Here is a 16582-nt window from a genome sequence, read left to right on the forward strand (position 1 = left end):
GTATGCAGCCTATATGTCAATCATCCCAAAGTATTAATCGGCCAGGCATGTCTTACACAAGTCAAACTGATATATCATAATTAAGGATCACATGTAGTATTTTTAAATTCATTTTATTGGTACATTTTATATACACATAATAACACTTATCATTGGGGTCTGTACCTGTACATGAAGTATCTTGATTCTCCTTTGTCCCCCTTCCCCTCCCTACCCTTCAACTCGGTCCCCTATTTATTTATTTACAAAAGCTTTATTTCCCTTTTTCCTTCTATTCCCTTCTTTCTCCTTTTCCCCCTTCCCCTTCCCAAGCTCCCCTTTGCATTCGAGCATTTTCTTCCTGTTTCTCAATAGCTGTTACACATTTTGGTTCTGATTTCCGTGTCCTCTGGTTTGGGTGTTAGGGTAATGCCTGCTTCCAGGAATGAGTCTGGTACTATTGTTTCCCTTTCAATTCTATTAAAGAGTTTGCAGAGTAGTGGTGTTAGGTCTTCACTAAATTTCTTGTAGAATTAAGCAGTAATTCCAGCAGGACCTGGCATTTCCTTTGTGGTAGACTTTTACTTACATCTTCAATTCCAATTTCATTCATTAATCTTCAGTTACATCTTTCAATTTCATTGGTTGTTTAGACATTTTATATCTTCTGGATTCAGCTTTGGTAATTCATTTGTATCTAGTAATCTATTTCTTCTGTGTTTTCCATCTTATTTGAATACAGTTTCTTGAAGTAGGTGTTGATGATCTTCTGGATTTCTTTAGAATCTGTTATGATTTTATCCTTTTCATTCTTAACTGCATTGATTTGAGGCATTTGCTTTCCTTTTTGATAAAGTTAGCTAAGAGTTTATCAATATTTGTTTTATATAGTTGGGTGAAATATATATATGTGTTGCATACATATATTTATGATAGCTTTCTCTTCATCTTTGAGTGTTCTATGAACAAGTATGCAAAGACCTTCTTTGCCTCTCTTGATCAGTCTTGGCTTGAAATCCACTTTTCTGCAAATAGAATAGCTACCCAAGTTTTTTCTGGGTTCCTGTCGCCAGAAGTACTGCTTTCCATCCTTTGACTTTCAGTTCATGCATTTCCCTTTTAATTGTTTCTTCTATACAACCATATTGTTAGATCTTGTTTCTTGATGCATTCTGCCAGTCTGTTTCTTTTGATTGGTGAATTGAGACCATTTACATCAATGGTTATAACTTCTACATATGAACTTATCCTTTTTTTTTTATATGTAAACAATGATGACCCACATGTCTTTAATTATAATGGCAGGGACAAACACAAAACTTTACGACAGTATATTTCACATTAATGTTATCCCTTAAAAAATTCTTGAAAATGTGGACAAAACTAGATACAAATCACATCATAGCTACTGCTTTATTAGAAGAGAAATTAACTGTCCTCACTGGAGACCAAAGAAGGAAATTGACTTGATCTTGCAATTCTGGAACACAAATTTCACAGTAAATTTTAAGGTGTGTGAGCCATACAAGGAATTATTTAGGATTATGTTCCTCAAAGTTGGCTTCTTTCTTAGATATATTCTAGGGTGGGGGCTGCAAGTTTTCTGCAATCTTGTTTTGCATTTCATGGTTTAATATCTGGTAATCTAAAGCATTAGTACACAGCTTCTGTATGTAACGGCGTTGCCAGGTGACTGTACCGTCTGCTCCAAATCGCCACCCACGTAGCCCAGAGACCACCAAGTGAGGATCAAGACTTAATTTTTTTCATATAGGTTCTCACATGGGGTGCTCACACCTTCTACGGAATTGGGGAACACTGAAGATGGTTTCTGGCTGTGATTCTGTAAACAGGATAGGAGAGTGCATGCGTGTGGTTTGAAGAACCATGTTCAAAATACTCACCGATTTCATCACTCAGAGCCAGGTTCAGCAGAATAATTTCAGCTGATAGCAATAGCATAAAATCAACTATAGCCAGGCATGGTGGGACACACCTGTAATTCCAGCACTCTGAAGGCTGAGGCAGGAGAACTGCTGTGAGTTCGAGGCCAGCCTGGGCTACAAAATGAGTTCAAGGCTTGCCTGAACTGCATGGTGAAACCCTATCTCAAAAAGACAAGACAAAAAAAGAAGAAAAAACCCCACCCAAACCAAAAGAAAACCAACTGTAGATTCATCCTGGGAGATGGGGTGTCTGGATACACATGACTGAGAAACATTGCCTTAGAGCTGGAGGCGCTGGCCCGCGGAGAAGAGTTTGTTAGAAATGCGCAGAAGAGAAAGATCGTGTGGATCAGTGAGTGACTCCTAAACCAGAACCTGTCATTGTCTCCTGGGAGCTACGGGGCAAACCCAGAAGAAACCCACAGTAGTTCATCAATCTTCTTGGCCCTGTCATGAGGGACAAGTTGGTCTGTTGGTCTACTTTTTAATTTTGAGGCAAAGAAGAAGGAAAAAAAAAAAAAGCTGATTTTGTTCAAAAATCCCATCACCAGGAAGTACCATCATTCTTTTCGATGTCACCCAGCTCTCACGGGGGACAGCAGCACGGGGTCTGTTCTGGAGTCACTGCAGAGTGCCGATCTGCTTCAGCCGGGTCAGCAGCTCCCCATTCTGCTGCAATGCCACCAAGTCACTGCAGCCCCCGTGCAGCCTTTCCCTATGAACACCCGGGGGACCGTTCTGGCGCCTGTCAGCTATTGCAGATAATCCTGCATCTCACTTGAGTTGCTGGTGGCTGTAATATCCACGAATTCGAGAAGCCCTTCTCTGAAGGGCAACTGACTGAGGATCTCTTGGGTCTTTCTGCAGTAGTGGAAGGTGGGTTTGATGAACACAACCACCTTCCCGGACGGGGTTTTGCTGTTCACAAACGCTTGAGCCATGCTGCAGGCTTCAGTCTCCTAGGAAGAACCCCCAAAGGCAGATACAGCTCTGAGCTGCTGAACCGCGGGCCAGCTGGCTCCTATCTACTAAGGAACCTCCCGGGGGAAGGAACTTATCCTTATATTATTTTCCTGCTGTTGATTTCTTCTTTCCTTTCTGTTTAATTGTTTATTTTTACCTGGTCAATTCTTTCTATTGTTGTTCATGGAATTCTATTCTTCCTTACTCTTTTTTAGAACATCCTTCAGAACATTTTGTAGTCCTGGTATGTTGGGCACAGATTTCTTCAGGTATTCTTGGTCATGGAAGTATCTTATTTCCCCATCAATTGTGAATGATACTTGTGTGAGGTGTATGAGTGGGGTTGGAGGCTATTTTCCTTCAGGACTTGACATACTTCTTCTCAAGCTCTCCTTGACTTAAGGGTTTGTGTTGAGAAGTCTGCTGTGATTCTTCGGGGCTTTCCTTTACAGGTGATTTGTTGGGGTTTTTTTTTTTGTTTGTTTGTTTGGTTCCCCCCCCCCCCCGGCATCTTGTAATATTCTGTTCTTGTGCTAAATTTCTGGAATCTTGACTATTACATGACTTGGTATAGACTTTTGAGGGGTGTGGGGGGGTCATGGCTAATTGGAGTTCTAGATGCCTAATTTGTCTGTATGTCATACACTTCTTCCATGCTTCGGAAAGTTTATGTCATTTCCTCTGTGAAAAGGTTTAATTCATTTGCACTGTCCTCTGCTCATTCTGTTTACTTCAGTCAATCTTATGTTATTCTTTGCACCATCTTGCACCTGTTGGATTGATTCCTTATGGTCCCTTGCAATTTCTAAGAACTCTTTCTCTTCATGATCACTAACCACGATCCTGTCTTCTAGAGCTGAAATTCTCTGTTCTCGTATCAGTTCATTTGGCTGCATAAACTTTCAATAGAATATTTAATCTCCTGACTATCTGTTTCAATCTGTTTCATGAATTCCATTTCTTTCCTATGTTGGACCTTCATGCTTTCTATCATTTTCCTAAGCTTTTCTATTTTTTAAATCTGTATCTTCTTTAGATTCCCAGATCAGCTCCCACATGCTGATCGTAACTTTTATTAACATGAGAAATTATTTCTGATCCTTATTTTTTGGTATGACCTTAGTGATCTCTTTTGTTTCTTCTGATGCCACCATTTCAGAACATTCGGGAAGGTGGTATATGATTTCCTTTATCTTGCTGCACCCTGGACAGTGTCCTCCTCACTGCCACCCCTGGGTGAGCTTGAGGTCTGAGGTTCAATCTTGCTCCTGCATTTTGTCATTTTTTAATTTCTTTAAATTTATTTTCTGTGTTGATACTTGTAAATCATTTATCACTCATATCAAGGCTTTCCTAGAAAATGATTATTCTCCAGAGGTAGTTCTAGTTGTAGCTGGCTCTTGGTCTTTGAGTCTGTCCCAAAATCCTACCTTCCCACTTTGTTAGGGAAGAGAAGTTACTGCCTATTTGGCCCTAAAATAGTACAATGAACAATAATAATACCACAAACACAGCCTAAAATCTGACAAGTTATAGTAATTATTCATTAGGTACCTTTAACCATGGAAGCAAGATCTATAGTTACATAATAAAATCCAACACAAACCAGGAGTTTATATTCCCCAAGTAGAATAATTTTACCATGTGGTGGGATTAAAGGAAATAAGAGGAAAAAGTAAAGAAATAAATGAAGAGAAGGCTATTAGAAATGATTCTGGAGGACAAAGGAAATCACCAAAGTTTTGGGACATTGCAGAAGGAGACAGGACAAAAATGATAAAGGAGAAGACAAAGAAGATCAAAGTGAACCAGAAAACTCAGGCAATGTTCACTCACATGAGAAAATCTAAAAAACAAAAGATATTCCAGCAAAAGTAAAAAAGAAAAAATAATAGAATATCAAGGAACAAAACTAAACCAAACCAAAACAACCATCAGAGTTTAAAAACCTATATAATCAAAAAATTTTTAAAAATAGAGAAAAAAGAAGAAAGTCACAATTCCCCTGACCACAGGCCTGCAGCTGTCTTCTGTGGTCTGCAGTTCCGTGGCAGTGTCTATGTCAGAGCTCAAGTCTGTCCTGGGGGAGCCCACCCAGGATTAGTGCTGGGTGCAGGACAGTCCAGGCCAGGCGCAGCAGGCGCTGCAGGCACCAATCTGCTCCTTCAGCCCCTCAGCCTTGCAGACTGATCTGGCCTCAGTTTTGGAGGGCTCAGGGCGTTCAGCCAGGAACGCTGTGGGTGTGCCTGGGTGGCCCACCCGTGTAGTCTTCTTACTCCACATGTCTCTGTCGCTATCACTCGCCTAGTTGCTTGTGACTTTCAACTCTCACAGTCCTTACACAAAGACCCCAATGCTGGACTGAGAGCAGCATTTAGCTGGCCCCTCCTGACCCTTGTGCAGCCCCCTCTGCTCACTCGGCTGCCATATCTCTCTCCTCTCTCGTGCCACTGGAAGCAAGATGGGATCATTCACACATGATGTTCTCCTAAGAGCTCCAAACTCACTCAGAGGTTGCTTTTTATCTTCTCGTAGTCTGAAAACAAACTGGTGGACCATCAGGGGGGAGGTCACTCGTCCCTAGTGCAAGGGTAAAATAAGATGACAGGCCTCAACATCCTCTGTTTGAAGCAGAGCAAAAAGGAGGTCCATATACCCAGAGTCTATCGTGATTCTGCCAAATATTTCTATCCACTTTAGGGGAACTTTCTGGAATGGTAGTTCTTACGCAGCACACAGCTAGAGGTCTCATAGGCAGCCTTGTGGAATCTTCACCTCTTTATAAACTCCCATGGCCACGTTTTGTTGGTCTGAAAGTCTCTTATTTCCATCAGGTTGCATTCCTGTCTTTCTTCCAATTATTATTTTAGTTAATTTTCTCTGAGTATATCCAGTGTGGCTCCTCTATTTAGCCAGGTCAAATTCCCGTCACATCTAGATTTAATAAAATTTAGCACTGGCATTTCTTTTCCAAAGAACCAAATATAGATTGTTTCTTTCAAGGAAAAAATCAATAACAGCTCATATATATTTTAGTTCTAGAGACTTTGGCAATGCAAGTCATGGCAACCACATGCTATTGCTACCAACACCCCACAATCAATGAAGAAAATATATGTAGACCTCAACTGTGATAAAGGCTGAGCAACTCAGAAATCCGAGTCTTCTCCCATCAAAATAATTTTCAGAGGGCAAGAAAATCATGATCTTTCTGAATTGAGTTGAACTAAAAGACATGTGTATAGATAGCAGTGTTGTAGAAAGTCACTAATCTTCAAAATCCAGAAAGAAAAATAACTATCCTATCATGTCTCTGAAAAAGATTTGAATTCAGCTGAACATTTTATTAGGATTTCAAGAAAATAAACTCATCTTACTCTTCAAAGGCACATGTTTGAAAGGAGATTATAAACTTCTAAGTTGATTTTCCACTTAAAAGTACAAAAATTTTTAAGTGCATTGGAAATATTTTCTGTTGTAAATGTAGGAGCATTTCCAAGGTGTAGAGAGGCCACACTTTGTCCCAGACACATTCGGTTGACATTGTTATGGGAGAAGTACAGGACTTAAAACATCGCCCCCACCCCGAGGTTAAAACAGGAGGTCCTGTAAGGTCAAGAAGTAAACAAGTTATATAATCTGAGCATGCACAATTTGAGTTTCTTTGTTCTTTATCTCAATAAAAGCTGCTTGCGTAGGCTGCCTGGGCAGCAGTCATTTTGCTGACCCTTAGTGTGTGCAACCCTTTATTTTTCCTTTGCTTGCAGACCCCAACATCTGGCACCTGAACAGGGGACTCGACAGCGGAGACATCTGCTGTGGAGGGTGACTTACCTTCCTGGGTGGGACACGGTCCCTGATGCACTGACCTCAGTTTCTTGGAAAATCCCTGGGTAAGTCCTGGGAAACTCCCTGTCCGAAGCACAGCAGAAACGTCAGGCAGAACTGCTTTTTCTCCTTGAGAAGGTGGGCGATGAGTGTAATTTAGTGCGACTTTTGTGGAAAATTCATGATTACTGTCCTTGGTACTCTGAGGGAGGAACGCTCATTATGGAGGATTTGGAAAAGGTAGGCCGACTGCTGCATGCGGAGCCTGGAGCCCGTATCTCTGTCCTGCACACCTGGCAGCCCTGCCAGGATGCTGCTGCCACCTTGGGCCAGCAGACAGACAGACACCGCATGGCTCCCAGCTGTGCCGCTCTGCTGTCTCTACCTTAACTGGCTAAGGCCCTATTTTCCTTTGACCACTCAATAGTAGCTCCTCTGATGCTTTCCAGGGTCACGCAGACCCCGCTGATGTGGTCCCTCTCTCCTCTCCAGCAGGCCCTTCAGAGCATTGCTCACACCCTCACCACAGTTACCGTGGCCTGAGCCCCAAGGACTGCCCTCTCTCCTGACTCATGTTTCATTCAGCCCCTTTGCCCACCAGGGCTCTTGTCACCATCCAGGACAACCAGGTATTTATTGTGGAATGGTTCCATTTACCCCACTCGCCAGGTAGTACTTTATTTCCCATATTAACGCTATTTCTGCTCTTATCTCTCGAGGACGTACAGGAGTACGTGCAGGAGCACTTACACTCCTTGGAACTGATCTCACTGATGTCGTTTTACCACTCACCAAGGCCGACTTCTCCTTTCTGCTGTCCTCTACTGTTTCTCTTCAAGTTGTTCTGGCTGACTATGCTGGTTCCATGTCTTTCAAAATGCCCCCAGACCCAGGCTGGTGGGGGCCAGTGCCCTGCTGACCTGGGGAGGAGGGGATGCTTCTGTGTTATCTCCAACAGGCCCTATGTGGATTCCTGCTTGTTGCATTTGCCCTGCATGGAAGGAGTTGGCACCATGGTTTCACCTCTCCCTGAATCAAGGGTGGCCACCTGGGAAGTGACCCAGGACCATGACTGCTCAGCCAGTGAGCATAAGACTTGCTTCATGCATCTGAAGAGGAACCCACTGCTGAAAAGCTTCTTCCGGGGGTATTTACCAAATTGAGAACGAACTCTTTAATGCTTGTTTGTATTCTATTGCTATGCGTTTTGCAGTCCACCATGGGGATTGCAGTGGGATGCAGTGCATGTGGGATTAGAGTCCCACAACCTCCAGGAAAGATTGGAATACAATATTTGGGTTCAATTGGCAAGAATAGCTAATATCTCTCATTTCTGTCTTGCTCAAAAGAAAGAAATAAAATACATTCTTGGGTCCTGTCTGATTACGGTCTGCAAGGACACTGCCTCTATAAGTAATTACACCATTTTCTCTACTATTTCAAACAAAATCGTAACATATGTTGGCTATCCAAATTGGGGCACTACCACCATTAAAAACCTGATAATGCTGTTGAAATGTTCAATCCATGTGTATCAACTTCAAATGCCTCATGTGCTCATATTGAAAGTTGTACTACTCAATCTCTTTGCCTTCTTAATAGTACTTGGAATTGTTCTAGCTATGAGCCAATATTGTATGGACGTGGACATGGACATGTTCCTCTCCCTGCTGGATGGTTTTTCTCATGTGAAGAGTATACTTTTAATTATATCCCTGCTAACTTATCTCATAACACAAAATGCTGCCTTAGTCACCTTACCTTATTGTTGCCTTCTCCTGAATTTACACTGTCTTGCACCAAAAGGTCCAAACTAGTCTCACTGACCTATGTGGGGACCTTTCTATTAGCCTGTTAACTAAAACAGAAATTTATGCTTTAGGTATTTCTTTGGTTGGGGTGCCTGCCCTGGCAGCCAGGGCCAATTGCAATGTTAAAGCACTAGCTTGTCTCATGGCAAAACAAATTAATTATACTTCTACAGCTTTGGCATTATTAAACAAAGAACAAAGTGGGCATCGACAAGTGATTTTAGATAACTGAGCTGCAATTGATTATCTGCTTCTATTGCATCATCTTGGATGTAATGAAATTGCTCAAATGTGCTGTTTTAATTTGTCTGATAAAAGCAAATCCATTAATGGGAAACTTCATGATTTACAAGAACTTACCAAGCAGATACATATGTCTCAAGGGCTCAATACTGGATTATGGAATTTCCTTACACGATGGTTACCAGATATCAATTGGCTAAAACAAATGTTTCTTTATGGTGTTACTGTTCTCATCTGCTTAATTGGTATGGGATGCCTTGTTCAATGCATCCCATCCCTATGCAAAATGTTCATAGCTAAAATGCCAGCTTCTAACATGGTAAGAAAACCTAAACTAAAAAAAAAGAGGGGGGAGATATAGAGAGGCCACACTGACTCCATTTTGTCCCAGACACATTCGGTTGACATTGTTATGGGAAAAGTGCCTTGAAATATCACCCCCACCCCAAGGTAAAAAACATGAGGTCCTGTAAGATCAAGAAGTAAACAAGTTATATAATCTGAGCATGCGCAATTTGAGTTTCTTTGTTCTTTACCTCAATAAAAGCTACTTGCTTAGGCTGGCCGGGTGGCAGCCATTTTGCTGACCCTTAGTGTGTGCGGCCCTTTGTTTTCCCTTTGCTTGCAAAACCCCAACACCAAGGCATCAATTAAAGTTTCCGATACTATGAATAGTCTGAGTGTCTGCTTCAATGTCGTTATTTTAAATATTGTGATGGTTGATCTTGGTTGTCAAGTTGATTAGATTGACAGACATCTAGATTAGTGGAATATGTTTCGGGGTTTGTGTGTATGGGTGTTTCCAGAGATGATTGGCACGTAGGCCAAAAAATTGAGGGGAAAAATACCTCATTTGTGGGTGGCACTACCCAATAGATTTGCAACTCAGCTCAATCCAAGCGGAAGTAATCATCCCACACTTGCAAACTCCATTCTGGTTTGGCTGGTGTGTCCTTTGCTGCTTCCATCACCTATGGACATCCACATCTAGTGGCTTCAGCCTTTCAGTGTGGACACATGCTGTCACAGGAAGCATCTAGGCCTTCAGCTGTGGACTGGATCTGTATCCTGGGTCTGAGGCATCCAAGTTCTTAGATCGAGCAGCCACTTGACCATCTACCTCTTCAGCATCCATGTCAAGCCACTGGGGACCATCCAGCTTCTTGTCTTGTAAACCAATCAAGCAAAGCCCCTTTTTAAATTATGTGTATGCACATGTGCTCTATCAATCCTGTTCCTCTAGGGAATGCTAACCAACACAAATATAGTAATATAGTCCTATTAAAATCTTTGATAAACACCAACTCTACAGCTGTACACTTTTTTTTTTTTTTTTTTTTTTTTGGTGGCGGTACCGGGGATCGAACTCATGACCGCCTGCTTGCAAGGCAGGCACTTATGCTACAGAGCTAAATCCCCAGCATTAGCTGTACACATGTAAGGAATCCCTTCATCATACCTGGTAAATTTATAGGAATTCCTGATATGAGGTTGTAAGACATACACCTTTGTATATATTTTAGAAAAATGTCTTTGGAGGATTCCATTTCTGACAAGATTGAAGAAATATTGAACCAGAGGGTGTCAGAGGAGGCCCATTCTGTTCTAATTACAGAATATAATCTAATATCTAATAAACAGAATATAGAAAGAGAGAAAAAGTACAGCCAGAGTTTTTTAAGAATTAGCTCATGTGATTGTGGAAGCTGGGAAGTCTCAAAATCAGCAATACAAAAGCCTGAACACCAGGAGAGATGGTTTAAATGATAGTTTGAGTATATTCAGGTTTCAAATATATCAAATAAGGCCCAGTCACACTGAGGGAGAAAAGATGCTATACTTAGTCTGTTGATTCATGTTAATCAAACACAAACACCCTCACAGACATCCTCACAGACTAAGAATCATCCTCACAGACTAAGAATCTCTGGGCTGTCTTTGGCCTAGGAGAATTATCACATAAAATTAACTATCACAGATAAGAAAGTCTTATGGTACAGGTAATAATGTGGCAAAAAAGGCAGTATATTCATGGATAGATATCTTTAAAAATATTTTCAGTACATCAGTAGTTAGCCATGCAATTATCTATTTGCTCTTTGCCCTTCACTTTTATCCCCTAAAAGAAAATAACAGATCTTTCTTTATTGGCCAGTAAAAACACTGACTGAAAAGCCATCTTTTTATACCAAAGGAAAAATATTCAGCAGTAATCCAGAGGCTTTTTTGTTCCTCTCTCAAATTCACTGTATTCATAAAATATAACAAATACAACACAATTTTTCCATGTTAACTAACAAATAACGTATCAAAAATTTCTAGATGGAATTTTTCTTCAATGAATTCTAATATTCTTCTGTGTATAAGAAACTTAAACAACTCAATAATTAAAAGAAGAACCCAATTAAAAAGTAGATAAAGATCTGAATAGACATTTCCCAGAATAGACATACAGATGTCCAAAAAGTATAGGAAAATGCTAAAAATTATTATTATAAGACAAATGCAAATCAAAGCCACAATGAGATGTCAGGTTACATCTATTAAAATAACCATCATAAAAAAGGCTAAAGATAAGTGTCAACAAAGATATGGAGAAAAGGGGAATTTTAATATCTTTGATAGATTGTATGATTATGGAAAAAGTATGGAAGTAATTTAAAAATTAAAAATATAACTACAAATTTGTACAATCCAGTAATCCTACTACTTGGGCATAAAAACAAATGAAATCAATAAGTCAAAGAGATATCTGCACTCCTGTATTTATTATAAAACTGCTCACAATGCTAAGATACAGAGTCAAATTATATCTACCAATAGATGAATAGGAGAACCAGCCAGCTAGTGTCTCCTGAGATCCTGCCATATTGGAACTTAGGGCACTGGGCAACAAAGGAACCCACTTGCCTCCCTGGTAATCAGCTGAGAGCCTACCAGTGCATGGGCTGAGAATCAAACATCCCTCCCTCCCCTCCACTGTTCACAAATGAAAACCAGAGGTCTGATCATCGCCTGGGAGGATGACTGTATGCAACATAGCAAATATGGGGGATTTCCTTCTACCATCTCTTTGAAGGCAAAATATTGTTACACTGTTTTGCTTTGTTTTGATTGATTGCTCTATTCAATACTCTGTTTTGATAGGTTTTGTGATGCTCTGTATTTGGTTTGATTTTACTATCCCTGGTTGAAAGCATAACTATTGTGAAGATAATGAGATATACAATGGAACCTATTACTGCTATCCCGGTAATCTGCTGTGAAGTTCTGTACCAATTTCACTGCACTGCCTCAATTCTGTCTTATTCTGTTGTATTTTACTACCTTCAAAATAATAATTAAAAAGATGAATAATTTTTAAAATGTGCTATTTGTACAAATGTATACAACTACATACATGCACATGTAAACACTATGTAAATGTAAATTGAAAATGTAAACACTATGTACCCCTTTGAAAGAAAGATCCTGTGATTTGCAACAGTTTCTCTAATCTTATGATTAAGACTAGGTAATTTCTACTCCCTTCTTTGTTTATTCCTTTATTCTGTTTCCTCAATGCTGCTATTTAACATATTCATTGGATTTGTTATTTCTATTAGTGTATTTTTCAGTTCTCAAATTTTTCATTTGGGTTCTCTTTATGTCTGTCTATTTCCAGTTGTTGAAGATTTGTACTTGTTTTATTTTTAACTATTAAATATATTCATAACGGTTATTGAAGCACTTTTATAATGGTTATTTTAATATCATTGTTATGTAATTTCAGCATATATATACTGTATCAGTACTGACATCCCTTGACGTCATTTCTTGTTCACTTTGACATACAATTCTTCGCAATGCATAGTTTACTATTATAACCTTGCTATTATGGGTACTGTTAGGTCTGGGAAAAGGGGGAGGAGAGAGAAGTCCGTGGGAGGAATGGAGCGGAGTGGACGGCCGTAAAAGTAGTGGTCAGCGGTGGCTTTATTCCGGGACTGCGGGGAGGGGGCCCCCGCCGCCACCGGCCCCGGGCGCAGCATTGCGCCCGGGGCGGGTGGTCTCTCTCTCTCTGGCGAACTCCTCCGGCGAGCTCCCCGGCGAACTCCCTCGGACACGTGGCGTGGGAGATCTAAATAGCCTAAGCTTAGGGCAGCACCCTAACTTCATTAGAGATGCACAGATATCTCATTGGCGCACAGGTCCTTAAGGATGGGGATACAGAATCACAATCAAGTCCATAGGGGGCAGGGTGGGGGAGGAGTTTAGGTGCAGCCTTTTCTGGTTACAGTGTTTTATCTGGGCCGGCAACTCTTTCAGGTACTATTTTCTTCAGGCTGGGAAATGATGACAGTCTGGACATTCCACTAGGTCTACTTTCCTACCTTTTTAGTAACAAAAGAAACAGGAGACTTTCTTGAGGGGAGCAACCAGGGATTCTCTAGTAGCCATTTCTAAGAGTGATGTTGGAGTACAGATTAGAATTTCTCATTGCACATTCTGATAAAAAGATTTTTGGTTATATTTCATAGAAGGACAAGAAGAAAAAATAAAACTATTTATCTTTTCAGAAATATATCAATCCAAAGACATGCTTTTAAAATAAATACAAAATTATATGACTTACAATCTAACATAAAGGAATTATTATAAATTATTAAATAAATATATTGTGGTAGTAACATAAGTATACACTGTTTATCAATGAAATAGATTAAAATCCAAAAATTGACTTATACATTATTAGTTGACTTTTGAGAAAGAAACCATAAGAATACAATGAAGAAAAGCTTTTTAAAATAATGATAAAGCCCCTACATTAAAAAACAGAAAAATAATGAAATGACCATGCTTTGTCTTACATAAAAGTAATCAGAAATATATCATAGGTTTACATATGAATAAAACTAAAATTAAAAAGCTCACAGAAAAAACTATGAGAAAATTTAAATATAATGTAGAAACCAAGATCTAGACATATAAACAAAATTAACTTTTGAAGAAAAAAAATCTGACCTGAACTTGATAAAAATTAACTGTTCTTGAAGTCAAATTAAGAACATGGAAAGCCAAGCTAGAAACTAAAAGATAATAGTCACAAAAACAAGTACCTTAGGTACATGATGTTTTAGGGACTCCTCTAAATTGATAATAAAAATAAGCAATCCAATTAAAATGTACAAAGAATTAAAACAGACACTTGTCAAAACAATACAAATGGAAATAATATGGGAAAAGGTTTTCAATATCATTATGCATTAGGGAAAGGCCAATCAGCACTATAGTGAGATGCCATTTCCATGCACTAGGAAGACTGAATAGAAAAAGGAAAACACTGACAATAACAGATGTGTGAGGATGAAGAACACTGAGACTTCTGTGCATTGTCAGTGGAAGTGTGAAGTGGTTCACTCATATTGGAAAATAATTTGGAATTTTCACGCAACATTAATCATACACCATGACTCAGTAATTTCACTCTCAGTAATTTCCAGACAATCCAAACCTAGAAATGTAAAAAGATATTTGTCCAGTATTGTTCACAGAAGTATTACTTACAGCAGTAAACAAAAAAAAATATGAAAATTAACATCCAACCTATGTATTACCATTTGGATTCTGTGTTCCTCAAGTTTTATATGTTCAAGTTTTGATCCTCAATGTACAAATGTTCAGAATTCAGGTCTTTGGAAGGCTAATGAACTATGGTGGCTCTGCACTCATCCCTGGATTAGTCATTTACAGATTCATAGCTGCGTAGGTCTGGGGAACAAGGTTTTGTCACTGAAAAGAGCTCTCTATCTTTGCTGCCTGGCTGTTGTGCAGGAATAGTATAGAAATATCCATGCTTCCTGCCGTGATATTTTGCCTCAGCACAAGCCCTAGAACCAAAGGACTCTGTATCAAAACCTCCAAAAGCATAAACCAGAATAACCACTTCACCCTTTTATAAGTGGTTCGTCTCTCTGATGCTCTAGCTTTTATTCAGCTTGTCTACATCCTTCATCTTTTTAAAGTTGTTTGTTTCAGTTATTTTTGTCACAACAGTAGAAAGCTGACCAATACACCACACACACAAGGAGAGGGGGGATGAGGAGATGAGGGGGAAATGAGAGGAATAAAAACATGCCATGTGCAGGATGCTACGTAACTAATCACTGTAGACATTACATGCTGTAACAAGAGCTAAGACAAATAAAATCGACAAGTACAAAAAGATGGTAGAGAATCAGAGGAGCAGGGGGAAAGGGAAGGAAGGAGAAAGGGAAAAAAAACAGAAAGCTGTAATAAGCACACATGAATTCCCCAAGGTGACGATAAGCTGCAAGAATTGCAAACATGTACCAATAAAATAAAATAAAAATTATGAAATGTAAAAAAATTATATAAACAATAAACTAAAAGAAACCAGAGACAATTATTATTTTAAAAATAAAACAAAACAAAAAAGGATAGAAATGATATAGAATTTCAAAACTAAGAAATTAACAGTAGTTAGTAGAAATTAACAGTAGTTAATATATTGCATATTTTAATCTTTCAATTTTGGAAAAATTAATATTTTATTACATGGAGACTTTCAATCAATTGTTGCAGTATGTCTCTATTTAGGTCTTAAACAGAAAGCAGGTAGAAATGATACAGAATTTCAAAAAAATAACATTAAGAAATCATCACTAGTTGAGATATTGCATATTGTTATCTTAGAAGTAGTTGTGCAAGTTACAAAATCAAAGCATAAAAAATGAACAGACAAACAATGACAGCACAAATTATTCTGTTTGATGAACTAAGAAAAACTTAGTAGCACGGTTATCTATGTTGCACACTTAAACATGCACCTCGTTATATGTTAGACCTACAAGTTGTTCTTTCCTTTCGAGCACTTTCCTTCCCTTTCATTCTTACAATATCTATTACACATTTTGGATCTTATTACACTTTCAGTTTTTATTATCATTTATTTTTATGCTAGAGAGACAATACAATACTTACAAATGGAGTCTGATTTATTTCACTTACGAGGCTAGTCTCAAGGTGACTTCCTTTACCTATAAAGGCCTCAAGAGCATCCTTTTTATGGCTGAATAACATTCCATTGTTTAAAAATATCACATCTTTTTCAGTTGATGGACATTTTGGTTGTTTCCAAGATTTAACTATTACAAATTGTGCTGCTATAAACAAGGGTGCACATATATCACTGTAACACGACATTTTCAGTTTTTCTGGGAAAATACCCATGCATATTGTTATTTTAGAAGTGATTATTCAGATTACAAGATTTAGGTATAAAAATGATCAAATAATCAAACAATGAAAGCATGAACTGCTTTTTTGATGAACTTAGAGATTAGTAGTATAGTTATCTATCTTGTGTGTATATATATACATATACACATACATGCACATATGTGTATACATATAGGTATATATTCATATATATAATCTTTTCCCTTCCTTTTTTCCTTTCCCCATCCAGTTGTTCTGTCCTTTTGAGCACACACTTTCTCTTTCATTATCACAGTATCGATTGTACATTTTGGATCGTATTTACTATTTAATTTTTTTTTTTCACTGAGAAACAATATGATACCTACACATGTGAGTTTGATGTATTTCACTTATGGGTATGGTCTCAAGTTGCATCCATTTGCCTATAAAAACCTTAAGCTTATCCTTCTTTATAGTTGTGCAATACCCCAATGTATAAAAATACCACCTCTTTTTAACCATTGCATGGTTGATGGGCATTTGGGTTGTTTCCAAGATTTAGCTATTACAAATTGTGCTGCTATAAACATGGGTGCACATATATCACTG

General features: G+C 38.8%; 1 long non-coding RNA gene and 1 pseudogene across 1 annotated transcript in view; both read right to left on the reverse strand.

Moving 5' to 3' along the window:
- The window catches only part of LOC134476774 (uncharacterized), an 83594-nt gene that overhangs the window by 2245 nt on the left and 64767 nt on the right, over positions 1 to 16582 (reverse strand). The window lies entirely within an intron of this gene.
- On the reverse strand, positions 323 to 3680 carry LOC134477056 (glutaredoxin-1-like; annotated as a pseudogene).

This window comes from Cavia porcellus, unplaced genomic scaffold, assembly GCF_034190915.1.
Source record: "Cavia porcellus strain 051 isolate PalLab524CR breed Dunkin Hartley unplaced genomic scaffold, mCavPor4.1 scaffold_7, whole genome shotgun sequence".
Classification (NCBI taxonomy): domain Eukaryota; kingdom Metazoa; phylum Chordata; class Mammalia; order Rodentia; family Caviidae; genus Cavia; species Cavia porcellus.